Source organism: Mustela lutreola, chromosome 6 (assembly GCF_030435805.1).
Source record: "Mustela lutreola isolate mMusLut2 chromosome 6, mMusLut2.pri, whole genome shotgun sequence".
NCBI classification, from domain to species: domain Eukaryota; kingdom Metazoa; phylum Chordata; class Mammalia; order Carnivora; family Mustelidae; genus Mustela; species Mustela lutreola.
Window position 1 is genome coordinate 156,529,996 of NC_081295.1, and position 13,291 is coordinate 156,543,286.

At 48.0% G+C, this 13,291-nt stretch overlaps 3 non-coding genes across 3 annotated transcripts; 2 read left to right on the forward strand and 1 right to left on the reverse strand.

The window, feature by feature from the left end:
• Nucleotides 1-1,898: 1,898 nt before the first annotated feature.
• On the reverse strand, nucleotides 1,899-1,972 carry TRNAI-AAU (transfer RNA isoleucine (anticodon AAU)). The gene has a single exon. It is a non-coding gene; the product is annotated as a tRNA-Ile (tRNA).
• Nucleotides 1,973-3,288: 1,316 nt separating this feature from the next.
• TRNAV-AAC (transfer RNA valine (anticodon AAC)) lies at nucleotides 3,289-3,361 on the forward strand. The gene has a single exon. It is a non-coding gene; the product is annotated as a tRNA-Val (tRNA).
• Nucleotides 3,362-12,055: 8,694 nt separating this feature from the next.
• TRNAS-GCU (transfer RNA serine (anticodon GCU)) lies at nucleotides 12,056-12,137 on the forward strand. Its single transcript has one exon. It is a non-coding gene; the product is annotated as a tRNA-Ser (tRNA).
• Nucleotides 12,138-13,291: the final 1,154 nt, after the last annotated feature.

Consider the following 13,291-nt stretch of genomic DNA (forward strand, 5'->3'; position numbering starts at 1 on the left):
TCAGCGGATCCTAAATGGGTGTTGAAAATATCAAAGAAGCATGAAGATGCTACTGAATGAGGACAAGAAAGTTGTCAAATAGAGGTCATAAAAGAAAAGAGTGATTTCTCCTACAGGGAAAATGGATTTCTACATGCTAACCAGTTGTTATCTTTCATGCAGGGATGTGAGTTAGGGAGTATTTGAATTTCATAAAGGAGAATATTGAGAGAGTAAAAGGAAAAATACGGACTTCAGACCAAATTTATAGAGATCTGGGTTCTGTGGTTGTTTACTCTCAAAGGAACTAGATCAGCACTACTTAAAATATGGAAATGAGCAATGATTTCTGTAGGATCAAGGCAGTGTTTCAGATCAGTGGGAGAAAGAACAGCTGCCCCACAGCGGGGACCAAGGAGAGTCACTGTGCAGGACTCATACAGCACATGGGAAAAAGGACCCATTTCCAATGGGTCACAGATATAAATGTAACATAGAAATGTGAAAATTCCAAAGGAAAACATAGATAAAAGTTTTTATGACAGTAAAGTGGATAAACAGAACTAAAAACCCAAATAATTTTATAATTATAACTACAAAATAATGACCATACTTTTGCAAGGCACAATCGATCCTAAGAGAAGTCCAAAGGCAAATGACAAATTAGAATATTTCAGTTACACCTCATAGACAAATGACTCACAGCCTTCAAATTTAAAGAGATCCTACAAATCATCAAGACAAAACTAACAATCTTAACGGAAAGATATCAACACACAGTTCACAGAAAAAGAAATAAAATGTCTTTTATAGATTTGACCAGATACTTGACTTACTCATTATCAGAGAAATGCAAATAATTAAACTATGGAGGATCTCTTTTCACTACCAGACTGGCAGAAGGAAAGCCTTGGCAGCATTGTCTGTTAGGGAGGATTCACTCGTTCAGTAAATGTCTGCGGATCGCCTGCTCTGTCCCTGGCCCTGACATGACCCGCCGCACACCTGGATCCAGGCTCAGAGTCATGAGAGACTCCTGTTTCACTGATGGCTCCGACCCAAATGCTCCTGCTCTCAAGGACGCCCCATTATAAAATAAGCTCCGCTCAGCAGTCAAACACAAGTCAACCGACCCTCAGCATATGAACTGGGGAGACACTGAAGCCATGTGAAATGTTTGCATTTATACACAAAGAGAGGTCAGGTTTAGGCTCAGGTCATTAAAGCACTTTTACTTCCAAGAAGGTCCAGAAGGACGTTTGTGAGTCCAGTGGAGCTGAGGACAATCTGTGGACTAGCCAGCATATTTTCGGATGAGAAGGACGCCTGACCTCACTTACTAAATGCCAGAAGAACTGGCCACATTGTGACGACAACCAGAAATGTGTGCACAAAAATTTTCCACAATACCCCTTCATGCTCGCTTGCAAATTCTAGGTGTAATTTACCACGAAAATGGGGGCAATGAAGTGCTTTCTAGCAAGTAAGTATGAATAAAATGAGTATCTTGGAAATTTCAGAAGTTGGAAAGGCTACTTCCAGGCAGAAAATATTTGTAAAGACTGAGGATGGGTAAGTTGAAGGGAAAGATTTTTGGCGAATTGATTATAAAATAATAGAACGACTAACATCCTGGACAAGATAGGTTCCCCAATCAAATAATGAAGGAACTCCAGAGTTTTTTAAGTTATGTGAAATCTGGTTGATTTCTTGTGTGAAAGCAAACCCTCTGGCCAAGGTGGGTGGGGCTGGAACTCTGGAAGTCAGCGATCAGAGTCGCTTAGTACTTCCCACTGAGCCAGTAGGGCGCCCTGATAGCAGCAATGCTTTAGAAGGAACCTCAAGTGTTAGCCTTAGGAAGCATAAGAAAATCCGGTAGGCAGCCCTGAAGTCAAAAGGACCCGAAAACAAAGGCAAGATGGCCAGTACGGGGCTCGAACCCGCGACCTTGGCGTTATTAGCACCACGCTCTAACCAGCTGAGCTAACCGGCCAACCCGCTGTGAGCGCTTCCCGCTCCAAATTTTAAAGCCCTATCTATGTCCTGCAGCAGCTCTTCATGGAAACTAGACATTTTCTTCCTTTCCTCATTCCACCCAAGCTCAAATCAACACAAACACTGAAAGAAAAAAGTCCATCTGCAAGCACAAATAAACCTCACGAGGAAATTTCCTCTTTCTCAAATCCTGCCGTTTGATCAAAATCTCAGCAAATCTTTCCCCACTCCCCACCAACCACCGAAAAGCTAATCTTAAAATCCACATGGAAATGCGAAAGACCGAGGAAGGAAACATAATTTTGAAAAAAAGAAAGAAAAAGAAAGAAAAGGACCCAAGTTGGCGGATATATTGTTCTTGATTTGAACACCCTATGCTATGAGGCAGTAACCCAGAGTGGAAGAGTGGCCAACAGGGCAGCCGTACAAATCCACGGAACAGAGCAGGGTGGAGAAGTCACGCCACCCACATATGGCCAAGGATAGTCTCTTCAGCAAGGAGTGCGGGGACAATGGCTAGTCACGTGACAAAGCCTTCCTGGTCATTAGGAAAATGCAAATGAAAATCCCAAGGAGGTAGCATTCTGTGCTCACAGGTATGGGAGGGGTTCTCCTTGGAGCTCTGGGCCCTGCTGAGGTTTGGAATTGTGGCTCCAGTCCCCATTGGAAAGGTCACTGGCGAGCTCCTGAGCCGAGGTGGGCCTTTCGGTTTAGGACATTGGCCCTCCTGGTGTTGTAACAACATCATGGAATATTGCAGAGGGGAAACTGGGCCTCCTGCCTGCCTCTCACGTAGGCCACGTGACAGTCATAGACACACTGGGCTTGACTCATGCGCACCGAGTCCAGCCCGGGACAGTCCAACAGTCTCCTCCCCATTTCAGTCCTCACTCTGCCTGGCACACAGGTGGGCACATCCTCCCCCCCCTTAGTCCTCAACTTCTATGGGTCCCGCCTGGCCCCACCCAGTATGGGTGCTTTCCAGAGTTCAGTCCAGCAGCTCCCGAAAGGTGGAGACCACAGGACCGTCTAAAGTTAGATAAAACCAAATAGGACCACTTCAAGGAACTTTTCTGAAATCTCCCATCCCCTGAGGCTGCCTAAAATTTCTTCCCTGCTGTAGAAAAGGACTTCTTCCCCAGGGAGAGTTTACTTGGTTTGAGTCATTGACTCCGATATTATTGATTTGAATAAGTAGAAAACCGCAGTAACCTTGATATTTTTTGGAAGAAAGATCAATTCAGTGTTAGGGGACCTGGGACAGCCCGAAAAGTCTGTTCTGTATTAGCGAAGAGAAAAAGGTGCCCTGGAGAGGTTTCCGTAGTGTAGTGGTTATCACGTTCGCCTAACACGCGAAAGGTCCCCGGCTCGAAACCGGGCGGAAACACCATGACTCCTTTAGGGAGTATAATGCTTTTGAAGTCTCTCTAGAGCCTTGCAGTGCTATGTGTTGGGAATGGCACCATTACCTAACGGGGACTGAGTGGGGACCCCTCACCTGATACACCTAGCACGTGGTCAGGTGGAAGGATGTTCCCCTCCTGGGTGATGTGTCTCCACTCCTTCCCAGTCCTGTCCTTAAGGCCATATCCACCCCTCTAGGCGAAGGCCCCCAGGGGCCCTCACTCTGCCCAACACTCTGGAAGTTCACTTATCTACCTTCAGTGGGATCAAAACGTGTTCCACTTAGGTCCAAGACTCTCCTGGCTCATTTAAGATGGAGTTAGGGTGTTTCTTTGTATGTATGTGCACTGGACTGGGGTCCTCGCTAAGAACCTCGATACTGCAGATACTCCGTGAACGGCTGGGCGTGGGTGGGGGGCTCTGGAAGAGCCCAAGACCATTCCGGGTGGGAGGAGGGAGTCCACACGCTCTAAATAAGTGGGGCCATTTGCTGCATTTTGGGAAGTGAGGAAGGAGAGTGGGGAAGATTTAATAGTAACTTGGTTGTGCGTGTTAGTCTCATTTTACTCAATACCAACCGTGCACACTGGTCTTTCTTTTCAACTGGCTGACTGGTTGGTGGAGGTTCAACGCCCTTATGTGGGCTTTGAGCCAATGTTTGTTTTTAAGTCGTGTTTGACTCAACAAGAAATTTTGTTTTGCTGCAGCATGAGCTGGACTTAGTAAGACTATGAATTGATGTAAAACATCAGGAAACATCTTCAGGTTACTTGTTTATTTTTCTGCCTCTTAGATGTGAAACTGGCCCTTTGGATTTCAAGCCTGCAAATAAAGTATTTCAGTTGTGAGTCTTAAGTAGGTTCTGCAAGGACTCTCAGTAATAGCTCTACCAGGCGTCCAGCTAACGCTGCACGGCCCGCCCTGGAATACTTCGAGAAGCCGGCAGTGAGGGGGCATGCCTCCGAATGGGCAGGTCTGTGGCTGGCGGACCTGGGCATCCATTGCATTCAGATACCAGAGTAGACGTGAACTCCTGTACAGTGACTAATGGTTTGGCCGATCGGTCAGAGAGATCAGTGTGGACTCCTCCTCTCTGGAGGAGACCAGGAAGCCCCTTGCTTCTTACTAATTACCCAGGAGAAGTGAGCAGCCAGAGTCCTAGAGAAGCTATTCCCAGACAGCCTGAATTCGCTACTTGAAGGCAGTGGCTCTGAGTGGCACCATGGGTGGGCGGGGTGAGGTGAGTGTTAGCCTAGAACCACCCCTTTCCGTGGCAAGGCATTCATTCTTCTCACAGGCTGGAGTGCTGTTTGCTTCGAGCTGGGGCTGAGCTCCCCCCAGCCATGCTCTCAGCTAAAGGAAGCTGAAGGTTCTGAGGTTACCCGCCCTCTCCGGGAGCAGACGCATCTAAAAGAAGGTCTCTGAGTGCGGACAACTCCACTCTTTTGCTTCCATTCACGACAACCCTGAAGAGTCTTTGTGGGGGTGTCTGCATGGCTCAGTCCATAAAGCATCTGCCTTTCGCTCAAGTTGTGATCGCAGGTGTCCTGGGATCCAGCCCTGCCTGGGGCGGGTGGGGGTGGGGGTCTCTGCTCAGTGGGGCGTCTGCTTCTCCCTCTGCCCCTGCCTCATATGTGCCCTTTCTCTCAAATAAGTAAAATCGTGAAGAAAAAAAAAAAAAAAGAGTAATTGCAACTATAGTCTCTCTTAGAATCAGAATTATTTAATACCTTTGCATTATACTCAAAGGAAAGCCAAGTTCCTAAGATCTCCTACAAGGTCCGGCAGTTTCTAACTGTCCACTGCTCCCCGTCTCATCCCTGGTCTCCTTGCTTGTGCTCTGGCCACATGGGTCTTGTTGCCATTCCTCAAGCATTTTGCGCAAGTACCCACCTTGAGCTCTGTTCCCAGGGGTGCTCTCTGCCTGTAATTCCTCAGCACCTTCGTCCGGTCAAATGCTACTACAACGATGCTGCAAAGTCTGCACCAACAACTCAATTTAGAATTCCAACCTACTTCTAACACCATAGCCTCCTCCATTCTCTCAATCCCCTGTAATTTTCTTATACATTCTGTCATTTTCATGTTATGCTAGTATTTATTTCTGTTTTCCTCCCTAGAAGGGTAAAAACTTTGTCGCTGGTGGTGATAGCGTGTCCTTGCCCTTCGTTCCCTAATGCTTCCTAAGCACGTGAAACTGGGTGATCTTTTTAAACCACAAATCTGTTCATATGACTTCTCTGCCTAAAATCGCCCCATGGATTCCTACTACTATTAGGATTCATTAAAAAATCCTTAACTCTGCCTATAAAGAGTGATCCAACTCCTTAGTTTATACTTGATGTGGATCAGCTAATGCCTGGTAATTACTGTCCGCACCCCGTTTACCAACAAAAGTACCCAGATTTAGACGTTGGATTCTACTAGAGGGTCCTGTGTCATCGACATGTCCTCTCCCCTCTGTCTGGTATCCTACTCTCCCCACCAGTCTTGACCTCCAGACACCCTGGCCCGCGTGGTAGCCCCGCTTTCCTCGGAGTTTTTGCCCACGAGGTCCTTTCTGAGGTGTGAAAACGGAAGCCCCTGTGGACCCGTTCTCCCGGCTCTCACCCAGCCCCTTCCTGTCCCATCTGCTTCTACCACATTCTCTTTGTCAAACCACTGATTGCACCCCCAAAGTCTCACGTACCTGAGAGAAGATAATATTTCTGAACTCAACATGCACCCCCTGTAAATTCCCCTACATCTTGGCTGTCTAGTTTTGCTTCAGACCTGTAGCATGCAGCAGGGAATTCAGAAAGGAGAGCAGGAAATGTGACCAGGAACCCATTGATGTATCCTCAGTTAGAGTTAAACACACACACACACACACACACACACACACACACACACGGCTCTGCCCTTAAGCACAGTGGGACAGTGTCTGTCAAAATTGTCAGTGCACAAATTCTTTGACATAATTTCTGTATGTGTGGGCGGCATCATGACAGGAGATACGGCATGAAGTGGCGAAGAGAATATCTGAAGATAAAAAACAGCAACAATTACTCTGAATTTAGCACTTAAAAAATAAAAGTAGGGGAAGGAAGACAGAAAATCTACCCCCCCACATACCCCCTCAAGCAGTGGCAGATTAGCTCAGTTGGTTAGTGCGTGGTGCTAATAACGGTGCTAATAACGCCAAGGTTGTGGGTTTGATCCCTGTACAGGCCACTCACTTTAAGTTTTTGTTTCTGTTTTCGGTTTTTCCCCTCTTCAAAGACAGATGCTTAATTTCTGAAAAACCCCCTTCTTGTGTGCAAAAAAAGCAGGGAGTAATGCACAACGGTCTCCGGAGTTCTCAGTCCCTCAACATCAGTTTCCTTTAATCCACTCCTAACTCGATTCAGCTCCCGGGTGCATCTAAGTTTGAACTTGGTGCTTTCTCTGTACTCCCATGACTGCGCGCGGCTGCTCAAGGGCCACAAGTACTGGAAAAGAGAGACAGGCCTCTGCCTTCCTTCCTCCTTGCTTGCTTGCTTGCTTGTTCAGTTTTAAATTGTCTTTCCAAAGTTGTTTCCCAACCAACCTCCTTTTTCTGAAAACATCAAGAGATACACAAAGTAAAAGAGAAATTCTTAAAAGGTTGTTATTTCGATGTTTCCAAACTAAAATGTCACTGACAGCTGAGATTGGCTGCTGGTGGAGGGCTAATTCAGGACAGCCCTTCTCTCTACCTCTCTATCACTTTGAACAAAAAACAGGCTTCCTCCCTTCTTTCTTCTTTTCATTTCTTTTCCTTTTCTTTCTTTCCTTTTTTCTTTTCCTTCTTTCTTTCCCTCCCTCTCCCCCCCCTCCCTCTCTTCCTCCCTCTCTTTCTTTCCTTTCCTTGTCTTGTCTTCTGAACAGGAGTTGAACCTAGATTCTTGAAATCAATAGACATATACCTTGTATCATTTCTCCTGATCTGAAAGGACAAGCAAATATCACAGTTACCTCTGATCTTTGTGGATGGTCCATTCCCAGCTGTGTATAGTTACCGCCTTGCCTGAACATGCTGATCATTATTCTCCTCAGTGGGGAATTCCTTCTAGAACTTTCTCTCATCACAGCTCTCTGTCCTGCCAACTCCAGCTGTCTTAGTCTCCTGGATCTCAGCAACCTCTCATAAGCTCAGGTAGTTTTTCAGCCTCTCCCCAGGTCCCTCAGGTCTCATGATCCCAGGGCCCTGGGATCACATTGGTCTCCCTGCTCAGCAGGAAGCCTGCTTCTCCCTCTCCCTCTCCCTCCCCCAACCCCGCCCTTATCTTCCCTCTTTAAAAAATGGATGATCTTGGTTGTCCTAAAATCTTATACAGTTGAGAAGCTTTATGTTCAAGCTTTATTTCAGGTAGCTGATTTTCTTATTTTAAAGTGTATCCAGAAATAATCTGATTTACCATTTTTACTACATGTTCAGAAAACTTCCTTCACTGAGAATCATTTCAGGCATCTCATTTTGTAAATCAGTGACCTTTTCTGAAACAATACGGATTTTTTCTAATTTTATTTACCTTTCAGGTTATTCTTGATGCAAATAACTAATTATATTTCATCCAATGAAAGTAATACGAAGATTCATTTTAGAAATAAATCTATATAAGAAATGTTCTATGAATGGACATAAAGAAATCATATTCAGTACATCAGCTGTAGGGGCGAAGGGCAGATAGCCCAAAGATGGACCACTGTGGCATGAAGATTATCCTGAGCTGAAGGCAACTGACACCTTGTGGGCTCAAGAGAAACTTTTGCTCCTTCCTTCACTACATAGACGATTCTAAATCGGAAATCTATTCCAAAGTAAAGGTCATTGTCAGAGATGCATTTTATCTGAGTGACCCATCTACAGGACAGAACGAACATCTAATTACTGAGCATCTTCTCTGCCTCTCATTGCCCTGGAGTTGCCCTGAAGTCCCCTACCCACCCCCCTCTTCCTTAGTCAGGATGACATATATACCTCAGTTAGACTCTCTTTGGAATTCCTATATCTCTGTGGATTCCTCCTGTTAAATGGGATTTTTTTTCTGTTAATTTGTCTCATGTCAATCCGATTCTTATTCCAGCAAGAACGACCTTGATGAGGACAGAGTTACTTGCTCCCCAACACAGGCAAGGGCTGGCTCACAACCATTTTCCAGAGCTGGGAAGGAGCGGGTTGGAAGCCCCGGGCCCAGCAAGATCCATGGCAGCTGCTCACTTCTCTCTCGCTCTTTCCTATCACCTTACGCCCCTAACAACTGAAGTTCTCACCAGCCTGCCCCCTCTCAGCCTTGAACACAAGGAGGACCCCCTTCCTGACCTACCCTGGCCATTACAATCTACAGTCTGGCAGGGCAGATAGGGTCAGGGTAGGGACTGAATTGGAGAGGGGGGATCAGGATCCCAGGAGAGGGGGAGCCAGGAAGACATCTAAGAGATGAGTACCCCAGCTCCACTAAGCAGGCTGGGGGACAAAGCAATGACACTAGAGAAGGAAGAGTCTAGAGGGAAAGGAAACCCCTCTCACAATTTGTTAAACCTTGTCTGAGGTCAAGTTCACAGAATTAACTTCCAGCACCTCTGGCAGCCTCCCCAGACTTCAATATGTGGGCCAGACACAATTTTCTACAGCTGAAAGGTGTAAAATGTTAGTCTTGGGGCTTTCCAGCTTCTCACAAAAGAAACAAGGGTGGGACCCAGGGGTCAAAGTTCCACCTGCAGGAGGACCCAGCAGCAGCCAGTGAGGGACAGACAGGTCGACCCAGAGGTCCAGCAGGAAGTCCTAGGAGCTGGGCATCTGTGTGAGGACTCAGGGGTCAGCCTTGGGAGGGCAGACAACAGGTGACCGGCCCAGGGCCACAGAGCACAGGTACAGAAACTTCTTTAGGAGAGAGAAAAAGTACAGCGATGATGATGTAGAGTGTGAAAGCTCTTACAAATAGCGGGGCCTGTTTGTGCTTCAGCCTCAGCGCTCGGGAAGGGGAGGGGAGGCTGGTGGGTGGGCGGGGGGCGGTTCGCCCTGGCGTCTCTTTGGGGGTCTCTCCTGCTCACGTGGCCGGTTCCTGAGCGCTGAGCAAGGGGAGGATGGCGGTTGCGATCCGTCCCTCTTCCCGTCTGCTTCCCCACCCCGAGGTGCTCCGGGCGCCCTGGGAGCCTCGTCCAGCCTCGCAGCGCAGGCACGTGGACTTCTGCGGAGGCGCCAGCGGCTCCCCCGGTGAAACCTTTCCAGAGCGCGAATAAGACCTGATAACGAAGCGAGGGACCTCAGGGCTCTGCCTCAGCTTCCTCACCCCTGAAACAGGGACAGGGCACCCCATCCCACAGGGCGGCCGAAACACCTGTCACGGAGCCTGCACCTCGGGAAGGGCTGGGTCTCCGTCACCGCCTTGCCTGCCCCCTCCCGGAGCACCCAGCTCCGAATGGTGCAGGAGGAGATTCGGGGACGCAGGGGAGGATGTCTGACGTTTGGAAGTCGATGTTTTCTATTAAGACTCTGGTTTAGATGGTGTGTGACAGGTAGCAGCCCATCACTTAATCCTACAGGACGGAAAGCAGAATGCTCCCACTTTTCAAGCCACTGGATCTAAGGAAGGACAAGCAGGTCAACAAAGCCTTTAGGGTCACCACCAGGGGGTTGGGTCCCATGGTGTAATGGCCAGCACTCTGGACTCTGAACCCAGCGATCCAAGCTCAAGTCTTGGTGGGACCTCTGTCTGGTTTCCCCCTGGATTTCGGACACTCAGCTCCTTTCTGAGAGCCATGCTCTTCTTTCCATGCAAATCGCTCTTCTTTCCATGCAAATAAGGCCAAACTTATTCTTGCCTGCCACCCCCTGTGAGCCAACAAGCTGGGGCACTCCTTCAGAGCAGACCGAAATGCTGTCTCCCCGGCTCAGTAAGACAACGACGGAAACGTTTACCAACCTACTCTGAAGCTGGCTTTTTGTCGTCCCACCTCCCCCCGTGGACCCCGTTGTGCGGATTGGACAAGCGCAGTCACTCTGGGTATTGCCGGGGACGTTTGTTTTTGGAAACAGGCTCTTTCGTTGGGTTTTGGAAAGAGGAGGAAAGCATCTCGGAGCGAGGCGAGGAGCAAGGAAATGTGGTGGGAAAACAGCCGCGCTCGTGTTAGTGGAGATCCGGGAAGCTGGGTCAGAGAAGCCGGCGCGCCCCGCAGCAGAGGCTGGAGATCGGGAGCCCGCGGGACCGAGCGAAACACTTCCCGAAAGTGCACCTGCGCCAGCACGCACCTGCTCCTGGGGGGCGCGACCCTCTCCGCTTCCCAGCCCCTCGCCAGTCCTGCGGTTGTGTTACTTTGCACGCGACAGCTAGCTGCTGCGGCCTGCGACCTGGGGGCCGAGGCGGGGTGGGGGGGGTCGGGGGGGTCGGGGAGGATGATATTTCCTGTTGCCAAGAAGGAACAATTGGTTGGAAACGCTGGCGTCTCCGATATTCTGTATATATTGTCTGTAAATGAGACCGAGGGCTGCGTCTCAGTGGCATGTTCTTAAGGGCCTCTTCGCGGAGGAGGTGACAAATTTCTCATCCCCTTCCGACTGACAGCGGAAGGGAACGCACGTATCACGTCACGTTAGCGCTTTAATTTTTCTACACTTACTCAGACTCTTAAGAAAACGATTCTACTTGACTTTTGTCCAAGGAAATAGATAATCATACTTGGTGAAACTATACTTAGGTGGTTGCAAGTCCCCTCTTCGCTATCCCTGTTATTTACTAGTAAATTTAGGAAATAAACTATTTACCGTTTATTTACTAAATTGAGATGGAGGAAATGTACCGAAGAGAATGCACCTTAAACAATCATGAAAGCACCTTTTGTAAAATGTCCCATACTTAGAAGCACAAACTAGTGGTCTTTTTGCTGTTAATTCCCACTAAATTCTTCTTATTCCTCTGCGGACACATGATTTGGGGGGAAATATTCCCAGCCCTTTCACTGAAGAACGCGTTTCCAGTGCAATCCTACTTTGCATGTATAATAAATGACCTATGCACAAAATTATCTCTGTGCATCTTTCACTGTGTGCCACGGCTAAATGCGACAGCTATTCAAGGCAGAAGGAAAGTGCTTAAATAGATGCATCGTCGCTGGAAATAACTAAAATTGGGATTTCAGTGTATGCTGTTTGTTGCACAGTGGCACGAAAGGATGTTTGGGCACTAAAATACATCATATTAGGATAAAATCCTGTAGCAGGTATGCAATGAAAATACATTTGCAAGGGAAAACGTTTTATCGAAGAGTCTTCAACGGTAAAGCCGCAGCAAGTAGGGCGGTAAGGAAAACTGGGGGCCGGGGCTGTCGGGCCTCAGAGGAGATCGGAAGGCTGAGCAGAGACTGAGGGTGCAGCGGGTAGAAAACGAGATTATGGAGTTTGGTGGTGGCGGGGGGGATAGAGAGAATCTCTCGGGACCGGAAGGCAAGTGCGAGCACGAAGGAGGGATGACAGCCGAGGCGGGCGACCCGGGCGGGTGTGGCAGGAGCCTCCTAGTGTGACAGGTTCCCCGGGGAGAAGGTGGAGGGAGCGGTCGGGTGTGAGAATTCTCTGGGACAGCCGCAGTTTGAAAAACAACGCCACGCCTCAGGGTCAAAGTGCAAAGCTTTGCTAAAAGGGAGAATTAAGAGAGTCTTCAAAAAGCGTAGGTACCTGCGGGACGAGGTGGCCGAGTGGTTAAGGCGATGGACTGCTAATCCATTGTGCTCTGCACGCGTGGGTTCGAATCCCACCCTCGTCGGCGGGTGCCGGTCTCGCTCAGCAGCGGGGGTGCACGTTTTGTACCTCACGCGTCCGGCGGGTGGGCCCCTGCCGGCGGCCTCGGGCAAGACCTCCGCGCGCGGGGGCTGTTCCTCGCCCGGACCCAAGCCGAGGTCGAGGCCGGCCACCCTCGGAGAACGGGTGCTCCCTGGGAACTGTGCCCTGGATTTGCTTCAAAATGCAGCTCGACGGCGGTGGAGGCAGAGAAGGACGTCGGCAAAATACTGCAGACCGTCCGCGCTGCGTGGCGGGACCTTGGGTGTTTGTGTTACTATTCTTTCTGCCCTTTTCCGAATTGCCATTACAAGGATCTTTAACATTTTACTTGGAAGTACCTTCAAACGTGAAGAAAACTAGTAAGACTAAGAATAGTACAAAAACAACCGGTATACCTTTTTTGGGGGATTCACCCCTTAACACTGGAAACCATTCCCTTCCTCTCCCTCCCTTCGCCCCGCTCCGTCCCCCCCCTCTCCGACTGTCTCCATCTTCATCTTTGTGTTTCTCTATTTGTTTTCAGAACCGGGTAAGAGTAAATTCTATGTTTCATGGCCTTTTGTTCTCAAATATTTAAATAGATATTTCCTAAAAATAAGGATATTCTTTATGTATAATGAAAGTATGTGTCAGTTTCGTGTATTTCACAATGGTGTTATTTTTAAAAATCTCTGGTCTGTATTTCAGTGTTGTCTGTTGATCCAGTAATGCCCTGGATAGCATTTCCCCTCCGGTACAGATTAGCTGTTTTATCAGTCGCCCATATCCCTTTTTAAATTTTTTTTTTTACGATTTTATTTATTTATTTGACAGAGAGAGATTACAAGCAGGCAGAGAGGCAGGCAGAGAGAGAGGAAGGGAAGCAGGCTCCCTGCTGAGCAGAGAGCCAGAGGCTTTAACCCACTGAGCCATCCAGGTGCCCCCCAAATCCCTTTTAAAAAAAAAATGTTTTTATTTAAATTCCAGGTAGTTAACATCAGTTGTCCATATCCTTTTAGTTTCCATTTATCTAAAACATCTTCACAGCCTCTTTTTGTATTTTATGAAATGCCATTTTTAAATAGTACAGTAACTGCTCCCTTTGTGTTCTGTGTTCTTGTTGTTTTTAAATAATACTTCTCATTTGCACTTTGTGGG